The 22,268-nt window shown below is 44.0% G+C and overlaps 1 long non-coding RNA gene across 1 annotated transcript in view; it reads left to right on the top strand.

Annotated features, from left to right (window-relative positions):
- Nucleotides 1–22,268, top strand: part of LOC128833909 (uncharacterized) — a 43,152-nt gene that overhangs the window by 2,547 nt on the left and 18,337 nt on the right. Inside the window, exon 2 of the long non-coding RNA XR_008444350.1 lies at nt 18,113–18,332. This is a non-coding gene — a long non-coding RNA (uncharacterized LOC128833909). The remainder of the gene's footprint in view (nt 1–18,112; nt 18,333–22,268) is intronic.

Below are 22,268 nucleotides of genomic sequence, written 5' to 3'. Positions count from 1 at the left end.
GAGGGCATCCTTGTCCCCAAAGAGCTTACAACCTACATTTGACACACACAATACAGCTCAGACAAATATGATGCGCCATTTGAAGGCATGGTCTCAGAGGCGTGCACATTTTTTTCTATCTAGTCTAGAATAATTTTCTGCTGTGTAATTAGTATAGTGAAACAGTAACCACCCGCTAATAATTAACCTATTTGTGTAAACTAAGATAGAGGGAGAATGGGGGGTAGGGGAGAGAGAGGAAGAAATTTGCAATCCAGCACAATCCTCTTGAACCAAACGTATTGGAGCAAATCCTCCCTCTTACAAACGGTTATGTCCATGTAGAGGGACAGGACCTTGATCTTAAAGGTTTAATCTAAAACTCTCACAGTAAAAATAAAAGTTCAAAAATTAAAAAGTGGCCACCTTGGGTTACTTTTTATAATTAATATTACATTAGCACTAATTGATTTATATCAGTGGTTCTCAAACTTTTGTACTGGTGACCCCTTTCAAATAGCAAGCTTCTGAGTGCAACCCCCCCCCCTTATAAATTAAAAACACTTTTTAATATATTTAACACCATTATAAATGCAGGAGGCAAAGCGGGGTTTGGGGTGGAGGCTGACAGCTTGCAACCCCCCATATAATAACTGTGTGACCCCCTGAGGGGTCTCAACACCCAGTGGAGAACCCCTGATTTATATACTTTATACATTTTAATTCAAGCTGGTTGAAATTTTTCATTAGTTGTCAGCAAAAAATGGCCTTTTTCAGAAACAAAATTTGTCACTGAAATTTGTAGAGCTTTTATTTTTCCATCTTTAAATTAAAATTCAAACACCAAAAATAGGTTTGTTTTAATTTTCATTTTCCCTCCCTTTCTTTCCTTTTTTCCATTTTGTCACTGGAAAAGGAGGAGGAGAGAAAGAGGGGGGAAAGGCAGGGTTTTTGTAATAGGAAATTTTGAATTTTTTCCACAAAAAAATAATTTTCTCAAATAACATCGTAGCTACTAGGAGATGGAACAACAGTTAAAAATTTCTTAAAGGACAAAAAGAAACTTCAACTACTATGCTATCACATTCTCAAGTTAGTAGGAAAGTTAATATACAAAATCATAGAATCATAGAAGATTAGGGTTGGAAGCAGGGCTGGCGCAACCCATTAGGCGACCTAGGCGGTCGCCTAGGGCACTACAATTTGGGGGGCGGTGACCGAGGCGGTATTTCGGCGGCGGGACCTTCTGGCACCTCTGTGGGGGGCGGCATTTCGGCGTGGGACCTTCCGCCACCTAGGGCGGCAGAAAAGCTGGCAGCGCTCCTGGTTGGAAGAGACCTCAAGAGGTCATCTAGTCCAACCCCCTACTCAAAGCAGGACCAACATCAACTAAATCATCCCAGCCAGCAGGACCAGTGCAAGGATATTTTACACCCCAGACGAAACTTCCACCTTGCGCCTCGCCCCCTTGCACATCGGTTCATTGAGGGGCAAATCCCAATGAGCCTTTATAGACCTCAGGGGCCAGCCATGCCCAAGGGCTGCTCCCCAGACCAGGTTCCCCCCTCCCTGCCCCCTGAACTCCCCTGGAGGGTGCACAGCCTCCCCCCCGCGATCCCCCAACACCCCAGCGGCCCCTGCCCTGAGTCCACTCACTGGCTTTGCCAGGCTTGGGACGCTGTAACATCTCGGCAGGGAGGCACCCCCTTTCGGAGGCACCCGAGAGTCAGAGCGTCCTGCTTGTGGCGGCAGCGAGCCCCAGCCATGGAGGAGCCGGCGCGGTGCAGGGGGACAGCAGCTCTGTAAAGGCGGCGACGCCACTAGCAGGGAGCAGCCGTGCCTGCCCCTCCTGCCCAGGCTGCGGGGTTCCTGCAGACTGCAGCGGATGCATGCAGGCACTGGCTCCCCCCTTGCCGCCCTCAGGCACTGTGGCTCCAGGGCATCTGAGCCGCCGCAGGAGCGCGGGGCCCTGAGCCTTCTCTGGGAGGGGCAGCGGCGGCTCACATGCCCAGGAGCCACAGAACCCGAGCACAGTGAGGGAGGGAGCCGGGGGTGCCCCCCCCAGGCTGCGGCCTGGCGTCCCCCCGGGGGCTCCTGCACTGGACACATGCGGGCGGCCTCCCCCATGTATCCCCCAGCTCCCCCTTCGCCGCGCTCGGGTTCTACGGCTCCTGGGAGTGGGAGCCGACGCTGGGAGCCGCAGAGCCCAAGCGCGGCGAAGGGGGAGACAGGGGGTGCACGAGGGCCACTGCCCGCATGCATCTGCAGGAGCCCCAGGGAGGGGGGTGGGCGGACCTCAGCCTGGGCAGGAGGGACCGGGGGCACAGCTGCTCCCTGCTAGCGGCGCCGCCGCCTTTGCAAGGCTGCTGCCCCCCTGCGCCGCGCCGGCTCCTCCATGGCTGGGGCTCGCCGCCCCTGCAAGCCGACGCTCTGGTTCTCCGGTACCTCCGGAAGGTGACTCCTCCCTACCAAGCCAGGGCACCGCTTTTTGGCGCCCCCAACCAGTTGGCGCCCTAGGCAACCACCTAGTTCGCCTAGTCTTTGCACCAGCCCTGCCAGGGAGGGCTTTGTCAAGCCAGGCCTTAAAAACCTCTACGGATGGAGATTCCATCACCTCCCTAGGTAACCCATTCCAGTGCTTCACCACCCTGCTACTGAAATAGTTTTTCCTAATATCCAACCTAGACCTCCCCACTGCAACTTGAGACCATTGCTTCTTGTTCTGTCATCTGCCACCAGTAAGAACAGCCGAGCTCCATCCTCTTTGGAACCCCCTTTCAGGTAGTTGAAGGTTGCTATCAAATCCCCCCCCCACTCTTCTCTCCTGCAGACTAAATAAACCCAGTTCCCTCAGCCTCTCCTCGTAAGCCAGCCCCCTAATAATTTCCATTGCCCTCTGCAGGACTCTCTCTACTCTATCCACATCCTTTCTATAGTAAGGGGTCCAAAACTGGACGCAGTACTCCAGATGTGGCCTCACCAGTGCCGAATAGAGGGAAATAATCACTTCCCTCGATCTGCTGGCAATGCTCCTACTAATGCAGCCCAATATGCCATTAGCCTTCTTGGCAACAAGGGCACACTGTTGACTTATATCCAGTTTCTCGTCCATTGTAATCCCCAGGTCCTTTTCTGCAGAACTGTCGCTTAGCCAGTTGGTCCCCAGCCTTTAGCACTGCATGGGATTCTTTCAGGTTCTTGCAGGATGCTGCACTTGTCCTTGTTGAACCTCATTAGATTTCTTTTGGCCCAATCCTCCAATTTGTCTAGATCACTCTGGACCCTATCCCTATCCCTACACTCCAGCATATCTACCTCTCCCCCCAGTTTAGTGTCATCCACAAACTTGCTGAGTGTGCAATCCATCCCATCATCCAGATCATTAATGAAGATGTTGAACAAAACGGGCCCCAGGACCGACCCCTCGGGCACTATGCTTGATACCAGCTGCCAACTGGACATGGAGCCGTTGATCACTACCCATTGAACCCGATGATCTAGCCAGCTTTCTATCCACCTTATAGTCCATTCATCCAATCCATACTTTTTTAACTTGCTAGCAAGAATACTGTGGGAGACTGTATCAAAAACTTTGCTAAAGTCAAGGTATATCACATCCACCGTTCTCCATATCCAGAGAGCCAGCTATTTCATCATAGAAGGCAATCAGGTTGGTCAGGCATGACTTGCCCTTGGTGAATCCATATAGACTGTTCCTGATCACCTTCCTCTCCTCCAAGGGCTTCAAAATGGATGACGTGAGGACCTGTTCCATGATTTTTCCGGGGACTGAGGTGAGACTGACCGGTCTGTAGTTTCCTGGATTCTCTTTCTTCCCTTTTTTTAAAGATGGGCACTGTATTTGCCTTTTTCCAATTGTCCGGGACCTCTCCGATCACCACAAGTTTTCAAAGATAATGGTCAATGACTCTGCAATCACATCAGCCAACTCCCTCAGCACTCTCGGCTGTATTAGATCTGGACCCATGGACTTGTGCATGTCCAGCTTTTCTAAATAGTCCTTAACCTGTTCTTTCACCACTGAGGGCTGCTCACCTCCTCCTCATACTATGCTGCCCAGTGCAGCAGTCTGTGAGCTGACCTTGTCTGTGAAGACCGAGGCAAAAAAAGCATTGAGTACTTCAGCTTTTTCCACATCATCTGTCACTATGTTGCCTCCCCCATTCAGTAAGGGTCCCACACTTTTCCTCACCTTCTTCCTGTTGCTAACATACCTGTGGAAACCCTTCTTGTTACCCTTCACATCCCTTGCTAGCTGCAATTCCAGTTGCACTTTGGCCTTCCTGATTACACCCTTGCATGCTCGAGCAATATTTTTATTCTCCTCCCTACTCATCTGTCCAAGTTTCCACTTGTAAGCTTCCTTTTTGTGTTTAAGCTCACCGAAGATTTCTCTGTGAAGCCAAGCTGGTTGCCTGCCATATTTGCTATTCTTTCTGCACATCTGGGTGGCTTGTTCCTGCACCCTCAATAAGGCTTCTTTAAAAGACAGCCAGCTCACCTGAACTCCTTTCTCTCTCCTATTAGCCTCCCAGGGGATCCTGCCCATCAATTCCCTGAGGGAGTTAAAGTCTGATTTTCTGAAATCCCAGGTCCGTATTCTGTTGCTCTCATTTCTTCCTTTTGTCAGGATCCTGAACTTGACCATCTTGTGGTCACTACTGCCCAGGTTGCCACCCACTTCTACTTCCCCTACCAATTCTTCCCTGTTCGTGAGCAGCAGGTCAAGAGGTGCACGACCCCTAATTGTTCCTCCAGCACTTGCACCAGGAAGTTATCCCCAACACTCTCCAAAAACTTCCTGGATTTTCTGTGCACTGCTGTATTTAAAGCCATCCTCAGTAGGTTAGCAAGCCTGCCTGTGAAGATGCTCTTCCCTCTCTTTGTTAGGTGGATCCCATCTCTTCCTAGCAATCCTTCTTCCTGGAACAACAGCCCATGGTTGAAGAATCCAAAGCCCTCTCTCTGATACCACCTGCGTAACCACACATTTACCTCCACAATTCAATGGTCCCTATCTGGGCCTTTTCCTTCAACAGGGAGGATGGACGAGAACACAATTTGCACCTCAAACTCCTTATCCTTCTTCCCAGAGCCACGTTGTCTGCAGTGACCCGCTCAAGGTCATTCTTGGCAGTATCATTGGTGCCTACGTGGAGGAGTAGGAAGGGGTTGCGGTCCAAGGGCTTGATCAGTCTCAGCAGACACTCCATCACATCCTGAATTCTAGCTCCAGGCAAGCAGCACACTTCTCAAGTCTCCCGGTCTGGACGGCAGATGGATGATTCCGTCCCCATTAGGTGGGAATCCCCGACCACCACCACTGTCTCCTTCTTTTGGGAGTGGTGGTCGTGGAACCCCCATCCCTAGGACAATGCATCCCATGCCTTCCGGTTGACGGGGTCTCCTTCTGATCCCTTCCCTCAGATAACTCTTCCAAACCATTCTCCACCATAGTACCTGTGCAGAGAGCCTGAAAACAGTTTCTTACCTCTATCTGCATTGGGGATACATTGGTTCCCCTCTTTCTTCTTCTGGAGGTCACGTTACCAATTTTCTTCCCCGTTCTGCACTGCCCTCTCTGAGTCTTCAGCATGCTGTGCCTGCAGTACCAAACACTGACTTCTATCCAGAAAGTCTTCATTTTCTCTGATGCACTGCAGGGTTGATACTTGGGTCTCCAGTCCTTTAACCTTCTCTTCCAATATGGAGACCAGCTTGCACTTCGTACAGGTATTAGAGGTATTAAAGAGACAAGGGGGTAAGAGCTTAAAAACAGAAGAAGAAAAAAAGCATGACAACTTTTAAAGTAAGGAGAATGTGTAAAAGACCATTACAAACAACTGTGATTTTGGGTATGTTATTTAATGTACAATGCTTTCACAAATAAGGAAAATAAGCCAAAACCAAAGGATGGGGAGAGCTTCCTGGTGGAAACCCATACTAATTACACAGCAGAAAATTATTTAAATTGCTTTAAGCTGGCAGTGATATCTCTTTCTGAATGTGAAGAACTTTCAACAAAATAGTCTTTGTCTGTTTACTTTATTGGTAGTTGAGCAGTCAAGGACTGTTTAATGTCAGAGTCCAACTAGATATCTTCTTGCAATTTCAAAACAATACACAATTTAGAAAGAAGTAAAGTTATAATTTCTGTACTACTAATATATAATTTTCTTTAAAAAGTTAATAGTTTACATTTCCAAACTTGTCACCTGTGCAATAGCTGGGAATATAAAGATTCATTTCTTCTGAAAGAAGATTGATGCATTCAAAAACAGAAGCTAATAACCCATTCATTTTGCCAAACTGAACTGACAGAAATATTTAAATGCTTAACAAGCTCCCGGTGGAATTAAAGAATACTCTAAAATATTCCTGGCATTAATGCATTTCATAAAGATACAAAATAGTTTATTTTTCATTTAAAGGAAGTGAAAACAGTGTTTTGTCCTGGATATTTTCCAATGTTAATAGGATTATTTTCAGTAGGAGTCTCATAATCTGCTCCATTTCTTATGCCCAGTATACTAAATTTACCTCTGTTTTTCAACTTGGCGATACACTAAAGCATTATCCTTAAACATCCAGAAAGAGCTCTAATATTTTCCATATTTGCATGAGTATTGTCAATACTGTCATTATAGTGTTGCTTTGATTTCAGTTGAATTTACTCTATATTTTAATCCAGCATAGGCCAAAATAATAAATTTTGAATGACCTGATGACTAGCAAAGCTGCATTCAGGGAGACCTCTATAGTCCAGTGCTTGCTCTCAGTGTGATTTTTCTAGCAGCCCTCTTGTCCAAGGATGTAGGGTTTGGAAAGCACCAGAGAAAGAAAGAGTCAAATCACAATTTAACCCCATCCCCCCTTCACCATTTTATTATTCTCAGAAAGCATGGATGGAAAAAGGTTATACAATAATTCCAGAAAATTTCCATTAAACTACCAGAAGCCAAAGAAAATAAATAAAATATTGTTCCAAATATATGCTTTACCAGTTGTCAAGAAATTCCTTGATCATAAAGTTCAGTACCCTCATTGGATGCATCCACTGTCACACCTACCATGGAAAGATGATGTACTGACCGACTTGTTGAGCAGAGTTTTCACTCAACAGCATGAGGACTTCAATAGTCTCTATGGCCCTGTCTACACTGGCAAGTTTCTGCGAGTAAAGCAGCTTTCTGCGCTGTAACTCCTGAGGTGTACACATTGCCAAGCCACTTAGTGCGCAAAAACTGCGTAGTTGTAGCACTAAAAAAAAACCCATCCCAATGAGCGGTGTGCAACTCTCTGCGCCGGGGCTACAGCGCTGCGATTGGCCTCCAGGAGATGTTCCACAATGCCTATTCTCACCTCTCTGGTCATTGGTTTGAACTATACGGTTGTGCCCTCAGGTGACCAACCGTCATCCCCACCCCATAAATTCCTTTGCAAATTTGAAAGTCCCCTTCCTGTTTGCTTGGTGATGTGTGCAGTGGTCTCAGGGCATCTTTCCAGGTAGCCATGCCTGCTCCATGCACCATTTGGAGCAATGCCGAGCTGCTGGACCTCATCAGCATTTGGGGAGAGGAGACTGTGCAGTTCCAGCTGCACTCCAGCCGTAGGAATTTTGATACCTACGGACAGATTTCACAATGCATGACAGAAAAGGGCCATGACTGGGATACACTGCAGTGCAGGGTTAAAGTGAAGGAGCTGCGGAATGCCTACCACAAGGCACAGGAGGCAAAACAATGCTCCAATGCTGCGCCCACGAGATGCCGGTTCTACAAAGAACTGGATGTGATACTTGGTGGTGACCCCACCTCCACTGTGAAGACCCCTGTGGATACTTTGTTGGCTCGCATGCCAGTCGAGAGTGGACCGAGCCAGGAGGAGGAAATCTTGGACGGGGAGGGGGAACCCAGAGGCAGAGGATGACTGTTTCGGGGCAAGTCATGCACTGGAGCATACGGACCCTGAATGATCCAAGGGCCTCTGACCTCTGTCCAGAGAATGGTCTGGAGTGATGAGGAAACCGAAGCAGGAAACTGTGTGTAGGGTTTATTATTTTTGCATAGATCTGTGTATGTCTCATGGGATTAAGTAAAGAGCCCTTTGAAGAGGTAAACCAGAAGGCTCACAACTTTGGTGGATTCTAGGAGAGGATGTGTTTAAGATAAGGGGGAGTCTGAGGGGTCAGCACTGATTCCAGGGGTACCATGGACAGGGAATGCGAGGTTGCAGTTTTCAGGAGGGAAGGTTAGAGAGAGGGTCTTCATGCAGAGAATATGTCTAGGGACCCCAAAACTGGAACAATGCCTGGGATCTGTTCAGCTTCTGAAGGCTTAAAACACCCAAGGATCCAGAGGCTGGATTCTCCCATATCAGTCTGGTGGGCCATCTCACAGGGAGCCTGGCTGGATCAAAGACACCACTGGTTAAGAATAAAATTCTTGCATGGTATTTGTTCATACAATGGGATATTAGAGGCTTGACTTTAAAAAAGTATGCGTGCAGAAAAAAGTACACAGTTGTGGTTACTATGATTTTCTGTGCACTGACTGACTATAATTGTGTTTGTAAATGAATATTTGTGCAGGCAACTTGCTAGTTAGATTCATTTCTATTTGCATGCACAGCTACCTGATTTCCAGGCTTAATCAAAATTTTTACTGGTTAGAAGTGAATACAGTTACAGCCTTCCCAGATTCCTTGAACAGGACTTCAGAACAACTGAAAGAGAGACTCTCCAAGAGAATTCATCCAGGTTTTATATCACTGCTCTACAGCCAAAATGCTTCTGAAATAAATGTAGTCAAACTTTACTAATTCTGGGTCACTGAGAACGAAAATGATGGTTAAAATTGTTGTTTGGCTCTAGTTTTCAAGATATGCTATTGGGTCAGTATATACGACCCTTGACTTGGGAATGGCGGAGGATAAGTGAGTTATAAAGGGAAGGGATCTCAGTTTAAACCAGAAATGACTAAAATACATCTTTGACTGGATCTATGAATAAATCTATGACTGGGTTTGGACAGTACTTGCTTTTTAGGCAAAACAATGAATGATGCAATCTGAAGCTGGTATTGCGTCATACATGATGTGAATTGCATCATGTTATTCCTAGAAGTCATGGATGATGCAATCATAACGAAGCTTACATCACTCTGCTGAACAAATTGCCCTATATCAGCTCTAGAAATCATACAGTGTCGTGCTCTCTTATTTGTCAGTGTTTGATTTTGCAAAGGGACACATTTCTGTTTAGCCAAAGTGAGCAGAGATGCCTCGTACTTGTGTGAACAGTGCAGGTAACTTCTGCTGTTTGTGGTGAAGTGACTTTTGCATCACAAAAGCGCAGTATAACCACTATGGTTAAGAAAGCCTATCACCTTTATTTTGGCTGCAACATTGGAGATCAGGACAAGGACAAGAGGTGGGCCCCACACATATGCTGCACACTTGTGCAACAAATCTTTGCCAGTGGTTGAACAGGAAAAGGAAATCTATGCCTTTTGCAGTGCCAATGATTTGGAGAGAGCCAACAGATCATACCAGCAATTGTTACTTCTGCATGGTGCCTCCAGTTGGGAAAGGTGTGTCAAAAAAGAAAAAGTGGACTGTGCATTATCCAAACATTCCATCAGCTATACGCCCAGTACCTCACGGAGAAGGACTGCTGGTTCCCGATGCACCAGAATCATTCTCATTTGAGTCAGATGAGGAAGAGGATGAAACTTCTGGTCCTGAACCATCAATGTCACAGGACCCACATTTTCTCCCATCCTCCTCCTCTGAACCACACCTCATAACACAAGGTGAACTGAATGACCTTGTCAGGGATTTGGAACTACCCAAGAATAAGACAGAGCTGTTGGGCTCCAGACTACAGCAGTGGAATCTCCTGGCAGGTGATGTTAGGGTTTCCATGTTCCGTGACCGTCAAAAGGATCTTGTCCCATTCTTCTTCATGGAAGGTGATCTTGTAGCCTGCAACAACATCAATGGTGTGATGGCAGCCCTCAACATCGTTCACGATCCAGATGAGTGGAGACTGTTCATTGATTCATCGAAGACGAGTCTTAAAGCTGTTTTACTGCATAATGGCAATGTTTCGCCATCAATTCCAGTTGGTCATGCAGTCCATATGAAGGAAACCTATGACAACATGAAACAACTTTTGAGGTGCATAAACTATGACCAACATCAGTGGCAGCTTTGTGGCGATTTGAAGGTTGTTGCTCTCTTACTTGGTCTGCAGACTGGATACACAAAGTACTGCTGTTTTCTCTGTGAATGGGATAGTCGTGCAAGAGATTCCCACTACATCAAGAAAGATTGGCCACTCCAACAGTCATTGGAGCCTAGGAGAAAAAGTGTTCAGCATCCACCACTTGTTGAATCAAGAAAGATTTTGTTACCACCCTTACACATCAAGCTAGGTCTGATGAAGAACTTTGTCAAGGCGATTGACAAAACACAAGCAGCTTTCAAGTACCTCCGTGGAAAATTTCCAAAGTTAAGTGAAACTAAGATAAAGGAAGGTGTCTTTGTTGGTCCTCAGATACGTGAACTTCTTTGAGATGATGCATTTGACCATGCGCTGCGTGGCAAGGAAAAGATGGCATGGAAAGCCTTCCAGTTGGTGGCAATAAATTTTCTCGGAAACAACAAGGCAGACAACTACAGGTTGTTGGTGGAAAACCTCCTCAAGGCATACAAAAGCCTTGGTTGCAACATGTCACTAAAGATACATTTTTTTGCACTCTCATCTAGATTTTTTTCCACCGAACTGCGGAGCAGTGAGTGACGAGCACAGCGAGCGATTTCACCAGGACATTGCAACAATGGAGAAATGCTATTGGGGCAAATGGAGCCCATCAATGCTTGCAGACTATTGGTGGACAGTGACAAGAGATGCTCCATTTAATGAATACAAGAGACAAGCCAAGAAGCGCCGAGTAGACATTGAATAGGACTAAACTATGTACATAATAGTTTTTTGCCTTTTGTTTCATAATAAATTTTATTTATATAACCCTTTTGCTGATTTTTAAAGTGTTACACAGGACAGGTGAAATATTAACATGTAAAGCAACCATAAACACATGAAAAGACCTAGGTTTACAATTTATGATTAAAACTCTACTATCTACACAATATACATAGACATAAAATGTAAAAACTTAAATATCTTAGAAACAGTAGCCAATCAGTTGTTTTAATTGTCATATTTGAATTCAGCACATCAAAATACATAATAAATAGCACATTTTATCTCTGAAGCAGATGACTTCTCAACAATTGTAGACCAGTGATTCAGTCCACTGCATACTGGGATGGGATGTTGGAAGCTTAGTGAGTGATAGCCATGCAGTGCAGATGTGATTGTGGGACTAGAGCCCCTTTCCCTTTCTTCCCCCCTTCCTGCCACCCTGGACAACCAAACCTGATTGGCTTAGGGCAAGTGCCACTTGAAAACAAGGACACAGAATTGGCTACAGACTGGGAAGATTTGAGCCAATGAACTGATGCTGGGGGGCAGATAAGGGACCTCACCTGTAAAGCTTGGTGGTGTAACGAAGAAACTACAGGTTTCAGAGTAGCAGCCGTGTTAATCTGTATCTGCAAAAAGAAGAACAGGAGTACTTGTGGCACCTTAGAGACTAACAACTAGAAGAAACTACAGAGGCTCCATCGGGAGCAGGACTAGACGGCGGGCACACTGTGTGCTGTATGTTGTGCCAGATGCAAGGTTTAATTCCTTATGCTGCAACAGGGGCCAGGAAGTCTATATAACCCCTGCTAGAGAGCCTCCCCTGGGTTTAGTCTGGACTTCGCCTGGGTTAGATAAAAATCATGTTCTACTGTTACGTGTGGTGCTTGTTACAGAAGTTAACTCTGACCCCATCTAAAAGATAGGGTTGGCGTTTGAGCAGAGGTGCAGGGCTGGGACCCAGGACCCCTTCTCCAACCCTGGGAATCCCTCACCTGACAGGATTTGGGGCGTTTAGACAGAGATCGCTGGGGACAGTGTCTGAGGCTCAAGTAGCTGGAGGGCCAGGGACATCTTTGAATAGTACAGGCTCTTAGCCAAGCCCCTGAACCCTGCCCTCCTCCTGGAAGCCTGCCCTGCCCCAATGACTTTGACTTATGAAGACCCTATAGTTACCTCGGTTTAAAGGGAATGGCCAGACCAGCTTCACAGCTTGCCAGGCAGGGCTGGAATCCACATTTAATCGGTACTGCCTCATTGAGTGCCAGATGGTGGGGTTCTTATTGGGCTATGTGGGGTGAGTCTCCCTGTGGAAGCGCAGACCTGGCCAGCTGACCAGAAGGGTACAATCGAAAATATTTTTAAGCAATTGGATCAGATTTATGGGCCCAAGCCCCACAAACAGATGAAAGTGTTCTGTGCTCAGGCTCAGAAACCTACCGAGCCACTCAGGGACTTCAGCAATAGCCGCCAAGTGATCCTTCAATCCATCAAAAAGATGAGGCCTTCCCTGGCCTAGGACCTAGAACACGAACTGATGTGCAGAAGGCACTTGTAATGCTGTTGATCAGCAGCCTTTGCACTCCCTCCAGGTCCAATACCCCAATATGGAGTTTGAGAACTTTAAGGAGAAGGTTATGGAGGAAGTGGGGTTGCAAACACCTGAGAGCCAGGGCTAGACAGCCATCCCTATGCTGGGATTGGGTTACCATACCTGATATTTGGGGCTTGGCTGGAGGTGTACTGAAGCTTCCCAGCTGGTACGGAGACCCACATCATCCCCTGAGAGAGAGAGAGAGAGAGAGAGAGCAAGCAGACTCCAGGACAAATGAAGAAATCATCCAGATGGTGCTGCCCCACATGGCAGTCGATATGGTTCTCCAAAGTCTATCATGATGCTTTAGGCCACTTAGGCCCCAAGAAGGCTGAGATGAATGTTCACATGAGGTTTTACTAGGTGGGGATGGCCTGAGCGATTCAGGATTGGCATGATAACCACCCAGTCTCCACCAGCAGAAGGAACTCCAGGGTGGGAGACAGGGCCCCTCTCCAGATGATGGAGACTAGCATGCCCTCGGAGTTGGTAGCACTGGACCACTTGGGGATGAACTCATGGCTCGGTAGGTTTCTGAGCCTGAGCACAGAACACTTTCATCTGTTTGTGGGGCTTGGGCCCATAAATCTGATCCAATTGCTTAAAAATATTTTCGATTGTACCCTTCTGGTCAGCTGGCCAGGTCTGCGCTTCCACAGGGAGACTCACCCCACATAGCCCAATAAGAACCCCACCATCTGGCACTACATCCTACATCTTGACCATTGTGAATCAATGCCCCAAATTCTTGGTTGCCAGGCTTCTTGGAGAGATCACAGCCAGAGCAACCACAGAAGCCTTTCAGAGCTACTGTGTCCAGCCCTATGGCTACCCCACCAAGGTGCTCATGGACCAGAAACACCCTTCAAGTCAGACATTCAGTGATCAAGACAGTTCAGAGTTACTGTCATGTATTTGACTATGAATTGATGACTCCAAAGCATTTGGTACTGTCTGACATCACTGCCTCTGGAAGATACTGGCAGATGAGATTCCAAAGCATTCATTGTACTCATCACAACTCTGTACTGTCAACAAGAGACCACGGTGCAAACAGCAGCAGGAGTCAGCAAGTGGTTTTCCATCGGGCAGAGTGAGAGACAATGGTGCATTCTGTGCCCAAGTCTTTTCAACATGTATGCAGAATTTATTATATGAGAAGCCTGGACAGTTGGATAAAGTGGAAGGAGCTGGGATTTCCATTGGCGAACACTTTTTAACTGACCTCAGATATGCTGATGATATAAAGCTATTTGCTGCAACCATCAATGCAATGCAATGCAATGAATGAAGGAGTCTGTAAAAACAGTCAGTGAGGAATATGGACTATCCCTGAAAGTGGTGAAAACTAAATGCATGTACATTGACATTATCAATAAATAACAGGATGCTAACTGACATCACTTTCATGCTGTGTGGAGTGGCTCACAACCTTGAGTGCCAACTTCAGGGCACACTGTCAAGAAGCAGGGCAGACACCCCAAACCGGTAGTATGTTCTCTAATTAGATTTCACCAACCCAGTAACAGGTGTGAACTCCTAAAGCACTATAACAGTTTTACCATGGAGTCTCAGACAGTCCCTTTGGGCATTCCAGCCTATCTTGCCACTGAGGCAAGCTGGTCTTGTGATAGATGGTCACTTACACCAAAAATCACATCAATATTCAGGTTACTCCCAGTTCCAAATGACTAGTCACTTACCCCATGTCAATTGCAAAGACAACACTTGTAGCCAATCCTGTAATAAACTAACTAAAGGTTTATTAACTAGGAAAAAGAAAATGACAGTTACATTCATCACTACTGAATGCTCAGTGCTTTGAATTAAGGAAATCTCATTAACATGGGACACAATGCATAATGAGGAGATCCTTATCTGGATAATATTTTTTGTCATACACTGTCTCTGGCGTTGTTACTGTCCTCATTTGAGATTGCACTCTAGGATAGGATTATCTGCAGTGGAGGCTGGATACTTTAACCACTTCATTAGATGTCTCCAGGACTGCCTTATGTAAGTAATGAGTTATTTTTTGGCATTCTCAGCCCCCTGAAGAGATATGTGATTGACTTCTTGTACAGATGTCAGTTAGTAAAGATGTAATCCAAAGAGAAACCAAAAATTGCCCCAAATACAGCAACTATCAAATATGGCATATTAAAACCTCACAACTTTTATATTTATCTCTACTGTTGTTCTTTTAATGTTTATTCCCTGCCTGTGGCAAGCTTTCATATCACCCAATACCCTCTGATGACAGAACAACATCAGAAACCGTTCTCAGGGGAAGCCGGGATCAGGGGAAGTATTTATGTGCAGTATTCTCTTAAACCCTGTCTACTCTAGGGTTTTTTAACACAGATTCCCCACCGTTGCTACAACTGGTGGAGTGAAAGTTCTAGTGCAAATAAAGCAATTGCTACTGTTACAAAAGTGTTTTCTGTCTGAACATATATAGTTGTTTAATAGCTGCAGTGCCAGTAGATAGTACTCAAGAATATGTAGCATAGTTTCTGGGTATGTAGGATGAACAAAACTTGTTGTTGTGCCCCCTAAAAATGGTTTTCTCTGTGCAGCTTACATAAACCCTAACATGGTGTCAGAAGAAAGGTATTTGGGGGGAGGGATAGTTCAGTGGTTTGAGCATTGGCCTGCTAAACTCAGGGTTATGAGCTCAATCCTTGAGGGGGCCACTTAGGGATTTGAGGCAAAATCAGTACTTGATCCTGCTAGTGAAAGCAGGGGGCTGGACTTGATGACCTTTCAAGGTCCCTTCCAGTTCTAGGAGATAGGATATCTCCATTATTATTTAAAAAAAAAAATTGACAAAGAGACTTGATGATCTTCACTGATGAATTTATCGAAAGGAAAATCAAGAGGTGATTTAATTATGGTGTATAAGTACTTTCACAGGAGAACATACTGCATATTAAAATGCTACTCAATCTAGCAAAGAAGGATTAAAGCCAGTCAAATTCAAATCAGAAACAAGGCACACATTTTTAACAGCGAGTGATTAACCACTGGAACAACCTACCAAGGGAAGTGATGGATTCTTCATTTCTTGAAGTCTTCAAATCAAGACTGGACACCCTTCTGGAAAATATGCTGTGATGCTTCTTGGAGGTACCCAGGGTTGTGAGGCGCCTCACTACCACCTGCCCTTAGTGTGAGGAAACCTTGTCAGTGCTTGCTGGGGGTTTGTTCCCCAGCACCTTTAGCCTCTGGCAATGCAAGTACTGCCTTCCAGGACTCTGCATGCCCTGCTCTCTTTTTACAGGTTATTGACAGGCACATTCCAATCCCCAAGTCCTCCAAGTGTAAACCTCACTCCCTGATCCACTGGACCCTCACAGAATTCCCAGATCCACTGTTCCCAAAGGACCAGTATATCCCAGCTTCACAGTTATCTCAGAATACAACTCTGCTTAACACGCAGCAGTTAGATTTATTTATAGAGAAAACAAGTATAAATTAATTTAACAAAGAACAGAGATTCAAATGAGAGCAAGCAGAATATTGCAAACAAAGGCTTACATATAAAATAAAATCATAACACACATACTGGAGCCTAAACTTAACTAATATGACATAATGTCATAAGAACAAAAATTCACCCTAAATTCTTGCAGTGTATTACAGCATGGCTTGGCTGTGATCTTCTGTTCATGAAGCAACCCACTGACCGCTAACGTGATAGTAGGAAGAATAGGAGTACTTGTGGCATCTTAGAGACTAACAAATTTATTTGAGCATAAGCTTTCGTGGGCTACAGTCCACTTCATCAGATGCATAGACTGGAACATACAGTCTTGATAGTAGAGTGTCCCTTTGCAATCCCAAATGTATCTTGATCTTTATTCATAAACTAGATACACTCCTGTTTGTATTCCTTCCCATAGATTTTACGATCTCTTGTTAATTTCTTAATCTTGATTAGCTGGTGACACAGTATGAAAATAGATATCCATTGTGAAGTAACCGATACTCAATTTTCATATAGCCAGACTGATAAGTGTCTCCTGCCTGTCTGAAAGAAGCATGGTTGTTACCTCCTAGTGACCTGCTTTAACTCATAGACCTTAAGGACATAATTTCCAGTATAGGCACATATCTCCTTAAATATTATCCTTACATACAAAAACAACAAGGAGTCTGGTGGCACCTTAAAGACTAACAGATTTATTTGGGCATAAGCTTTCGTGAGTTAAAACCTCACTTCTTCGGATGCATAGAGTGAAAGTTACAGATGCAGGCATTATATACTGACACATGGAGAGCAGGGAGTTACTTCACAAGTGGAGAACCAGTGTTGACAGGGCCAATTCAATCAGGGTGGATGTAGTCCACTCCCAATAATAGATGAGGAGGTGTCAATTCCAGGAGAGGAAAAGCTGCTTCTGTAATGAGCCAGCCACTCCCAGTCCCTATTCAAGCCCAGATTAATGGTGTTGAATTTGCAAATGAATTTTAGTTCTGCTGTTTCTCTTTGAAGTCTGTTTCTGAAGTTTTTTTGTTCAATGATAGTGACTTTTAAATCTGTAATAGAATGACCAGGGAGATTGAAGTGTTCACTTACTGGCTTGTGTATGTTACCATTCCTGATGTCTGATTTGTGTCCATTTATTCTTTTGCGGAGGGACTGTCCGGTTTGGCCAATGTACATGGCAGAGGGGCATTGCTGGCACATGATGGCATATATGACATTAGTGGATGTGCAGGTGAATGAGCCCCTGATGGTGTGGCTGATGTGGCTGGGTCCTCTGATGCTGAAAAACTTCAGAAACAGACTTCAAAGAGAAACAGCAGAACTAAAATTCATTTGCAAATTCAACACCATTAATCTGGGCTTGAATAGGGACTGGGAGTGGCTGGCTCATTACAGAAGCAGCTTTTCCTCTCCTGGAATTGACACCTCCTCATCTATTATTGGGAGTGGACTACATCCACCCTGATTGAATTGGCCCTGTCAACACTGGTTCTCCACTTGTGAAGTAACTCCCTGCTCTCCATGTGTCAGTATATAATGCCTGCATCTGTAACTTTCACTCTATGCATCCGAAGAAGTGAGGTTTTAACTCACGAAAGCTTATGCCCAAATAAATCTGTTAGTCTTTAAGGTGCCACCAGACTCCTTGTTGTTTTTGTAGATACAGACTAACACGGCTACCCCCTGATACTTGACATCCTTACATACATTTTGCAATGGTTATGACGACAAGTTTGTTACTGGTCTTCAGTGGAGACCTCCCATGCCACCTTTTAGTGAATTGTTACAAATATAACTGACCTACGGGCTTCCTGTAAAACTCTATTCACCGACTGTGCCATCTGCCAGTTGGCATCAAGAAGTTCCTTGGTCACATTTGCTATAGTCAAAAAAGATATTGAGCTCAATACAGGAGCAACTGAATGAAATTCTATATATAGAAATTCTGTAATATAGGAAGTCAGACTAGATAATGTAATGGTCCTTTTCTAGCCTTAAAATCTATTAATTTTACTCTTTTCATTCTCTGTTGTAGCTTATTAGAGACACTGAATCATGTTGGGAATGACTGATCATCATTCTGCTCCCTGCTGTGATGCAAATGCATGGAAATATCTGAAAACTGGAACTTCTTCAGGAACTCCTGGATAAAGTAGGAAGTAGCTATAAGAATAATGCACTGAATAAAGCAGTGGGTAAGGATTGCTTCCTAGTCTGTCAGCACTTACAGCTAGCAGATGAAGAAAGGCAAAAGTGTAAGTAATCTGAAATGCTCTAGAAAAATTCTTTGTGCTTAAAAGCAATGCAATATCAGAGGTATATTTTCAATGTATATAATCAAAGTGAAATAGAAGCTATAGACTAATATGCAACAAGGTCATGCCAGTTAGACATATCATGCACATTTGGCACACTTACAAACAAACTTATTAGAGATCATGTTGTTTTAGGCACCAAAGATAATGAAGCCAGAGTGATCTTAATTGTAATGCTGCTATTTGCTGCAGCAGCAAAACAAGCAAAGAAACAGCTACAAAAACTGAAAGTATTAGAAATAGTGGAAGATATGCAAACATACAGAGTAAATCAAGAAACAGAGTAGACATCTGCAAAGAAAGACAAGCAATACATAACATAAGAATGGCCATACTGGGTCAAACCAATGGTCCACCTAACCCAGTATCCTGTCTTCTGACAGTGTTCAGTGCCAAGTTTCTCAGAGGGAATGAACAGAACATTAAGTGTTATTTATCCCTTCACATATTCACTTATTCCATATATTCATGATTTTATAGACCTCTATCATATCTCCTTAATCATCTCTTTTCTAAGATGAACAGTCCCAGTCTTTTTAAACCAGTCTTTTTAATCTCTCTTCATATGGAAGCTCTTCCATGCCCCTAATCATTTTTGTTGTCATCCTCTGTATTTTTTCCAATCCTAATGTATCTTTTTTGAGATGGGGTGACCAGAACTGCACACCGTATTCAAGGTGTTGGCATACCATGGATTTATATAGTGGCATTATGGTATTTTCTGTCTTATTAGCTATCCACGACCTCTTTCTTCAGTGATAACAGCTAATTTAAACCCCATCATTTTGTATATAGAGATGGGATGTTTTCCAATGTGCATTATTTGCATTTATCAACATTGAATTTCATCTGCCATTCTGTTGCCCAGTCACCAGTTTTGTGCGATCCCTTTGTAACTCTTCACAATCAGCTTTGGACTTATCTTGAGTAATTTTGTACTGTCTGCAAACTTTGCCACCTCACTGTTTACCCCTAATTTATAATTCATAATTTATGAATATGTTGAACAGCAATGATCCCAGTACAGATCTCTGAGGGACACCGCTATTTATCTCTCTCCACTGTGAAAAATGACCAGTTATTCTTACCTTTGTTTCCTGTCTTTTTTAACCAGTTACTGATCCATGAGAGGACCTTCTTTCTTATCGCATGTCTGCCCACTTTGGTTTTTGCCTTTGGTGTTGGACCTTGTCAAAGGCTTTCTGAAAGACCAGATACACTATATCAACTGGATCACCCCTCTCCACATGTTTGTTGACCCCCTAAAAGAATTCTAATAAATTGATGATGCATGATTACAAAAGCCATGTTGTGACTATTCCCTAACACAGTGTTTCCCAAACTTGGGATGCTGCTTGTGTAGGGAAAGCCCCTGATGGGCCGGGCCAGTTTGTGTACCTGTACGCAGGTCCGGCCGATCACGGCTCCCACTGGCCGCGGTTTGCAGCTGCAGGCCAATGGAACACATATCAAGTTCATCTATGCGTCTGATAATTTTGTTTTTTACTATTGGTTGAAACTGAAGTTAGGCTTACTGGCTAGTAATTGTCAGGATGGTGTCTGGAGCCTTTTTAAAAATCAGCGTTACATTAGCTATCAGCCGCTCATCTGGAACAGAGGCTGATTTCAATGATAGGTTACATACCACAGTTCTGCAGTTTCATATTTGGTTCTTTAAGAACTCTTATAAATTAATGGAGATATCCCATCTCCTAGAACTGGAAGGGACCTTGAAAGGTCATCGAGTCCAGCCCCTGCCTTCACTAGCAGGACCAAGTACTGATTTTGCCCCAGATCCCTAAGTGGCTCCCCCAAGGATTGAACTCACAACCCTGGGTTTAGCAGGCCAATGCTCAAACCATTGAGCTATCCCCCCCATGGGTAAATATGATCTGGCCTTGGTGACTTATTACTGTTTAATTTATCAATTTGTTCCAAAACCTCCTCTATTGACACCTCAGTCTGGGACAGTTCCTCAGATTTGTCACCTAAAAAGAATGGCTCAGGTGTGAGAATCTCTCTTACATCCTCTGCAGGTAAGACCAATGCAAAGAATTCATTTAGCTTCTCTGCAATGGCCTTGTCTTCTTTGAGTGCTCCTTTAACACCTTGGTCATCCAGTGGCCTCACTGTTTGGCAGGCTTCCTGTTTCTGATGTACTTAAAGTTTTTTGCTGTTAGTGTGTGTATCTTTCGCTAGTTGCTCTTCGCATTCTTTTTTGGCCTAATTATACTTTTACTCTTGACTTGCCAAGTTTATGCTCCTTTTTATTTTCTTCAGTAGGATTTGACTTCCAATTTTTAAAAGATATCTTTTTGTCTCTAACTGCCTCTTGTACTCTGTTGTTTAACCAGGGTGGCTCTTTTTGGTCCTCTGACTTTTGTTTTTTATTTTGGGTTTCCATATTGTTTGAGCATCTGCTTTGGTATTTTAATAAAATTTCCATACAGGTTGCAGGTATTAGACTTTTGTGACTGTTTCTGTTTAACTAACCTCCTCATTTTTGTGTTATTTCACTTCTTGAAGTTAAATGCTACTGTGATGAGTTTCTTTGGTATTTCCCCCCCCCACACACACACACAAAGATGTTAAATATAATGCATGTGTTGTGAGAGAACATGAAAGAGATCAATGTCCATCATATGGTACCATATTATGCTTATTGCAAAAAAAGAAATCATTGTGGAAAAGTCTGTAAACAGTGACAGAAACAATCCTAAAATATAGTCTAAGGGGGTGGGGGAGAGAGAGTAACAATTATACGTCCTCAGATGATTTTGTTTCACCTCTACCTGTTGCATTTGGGTTGTGAAGAACAAAGAAAAAAGTGGTTTGTACAGCAAAAACTTCAAACAGCACCAGTTCAGATATTCAAATCTTCTGCTGACAGTGGGTCTACTTGCAACATAAAATATTTAATGCTTACTGCAAAATTGTGCAAGTTAAATCCCCAAACTTCTGGAAAGCAACTCCAGGCTAAAATTCTATGATAGCACGTTAGTGTGCCTCCTTGGACAATGCACGTTGTCATGTCCAGAAAAGGTTAATTGTATTGCCACAATCATTATTCCCTAACAACCAAGTAATAGTTGCCATCAAGGAATGACTCAAGTGGATTTCTTAACCTGGCTGAGGTGCAGGGGAGACTGGCAGTGACCAGTGAGCCTCCTGTGACCCTCAAGAGTTGGCAGTGGTGATGCCAGAAAACTCTGCAGCACAGAAGTCTTGATGCTTGCGCTCATGAGACAAGGAAAAGAATCAAAATAAAACCACATATAGTGGAAGAACAGTAAAGTTACCTAGCTATTTTAAAGACTATATAGTTAATTTTAATTACTTGATTCCCTTTACAGGGAGAGAGATGTTACAAGAGTGCTCTATGTATGTATATATATAAAAATAGCTGAAAGATAAGATGACAGTAGATGACACTCAAGAATATATAGCATAGATCCTGGCTTCTATAGGACCAAAAAACTTGTTGTTCATTGCTGATGGCTTCCTTTGTTCCACTCTTTACAGCTACTCTGAAATGGCTAGCACCAATGTTTTAGTTCAATGTCATTTAGAACTGCTCTTCTGGTCACTTTTGCTCCTATGCAGAGATAAATTGTGCCTATCCCTTAATGTTTGCAAAGTGCTGGAAGATTCTCAGATGAAAGTTGTGATGAAAGTGCAAAGTATTATTCACCGAAAGCATTAGCAAAGCCAGAAATCTCAGAATACTTTTGTGAACATCATGACAAAAAAGGTTTATTTTGCATTCCCTCTGATAAACTTGGGTGTGTGATGTTGTAATGAAAATGACCTTGCTTATCTAAGGTTTTAGTTTTGGTGTTTTTTTTTTATTTTGTCTTGCTGTTCTTGGTTTTACTT

The sequence above is a fragment of the Malaclemys terrapin genome, chromosome 3 (assembly GCF_027887155.1).
Source record: "Malaclemys terrapin pileata isolate rMalTer1 chromosome 3, rMalTer1.hap1, whole genome shotgun sequence".
In the NCBI taxonomy this organism is placed as follows: Eukaryota; Metazoa; Chordata; order Testudines; family Emydidae; genus Malaclemys; species Malaclemys terrapin.
Note: the sequence above shows the minus strand (reverse complement) of the source record. Positions and strands in the feature narration are given on the sequence as shown.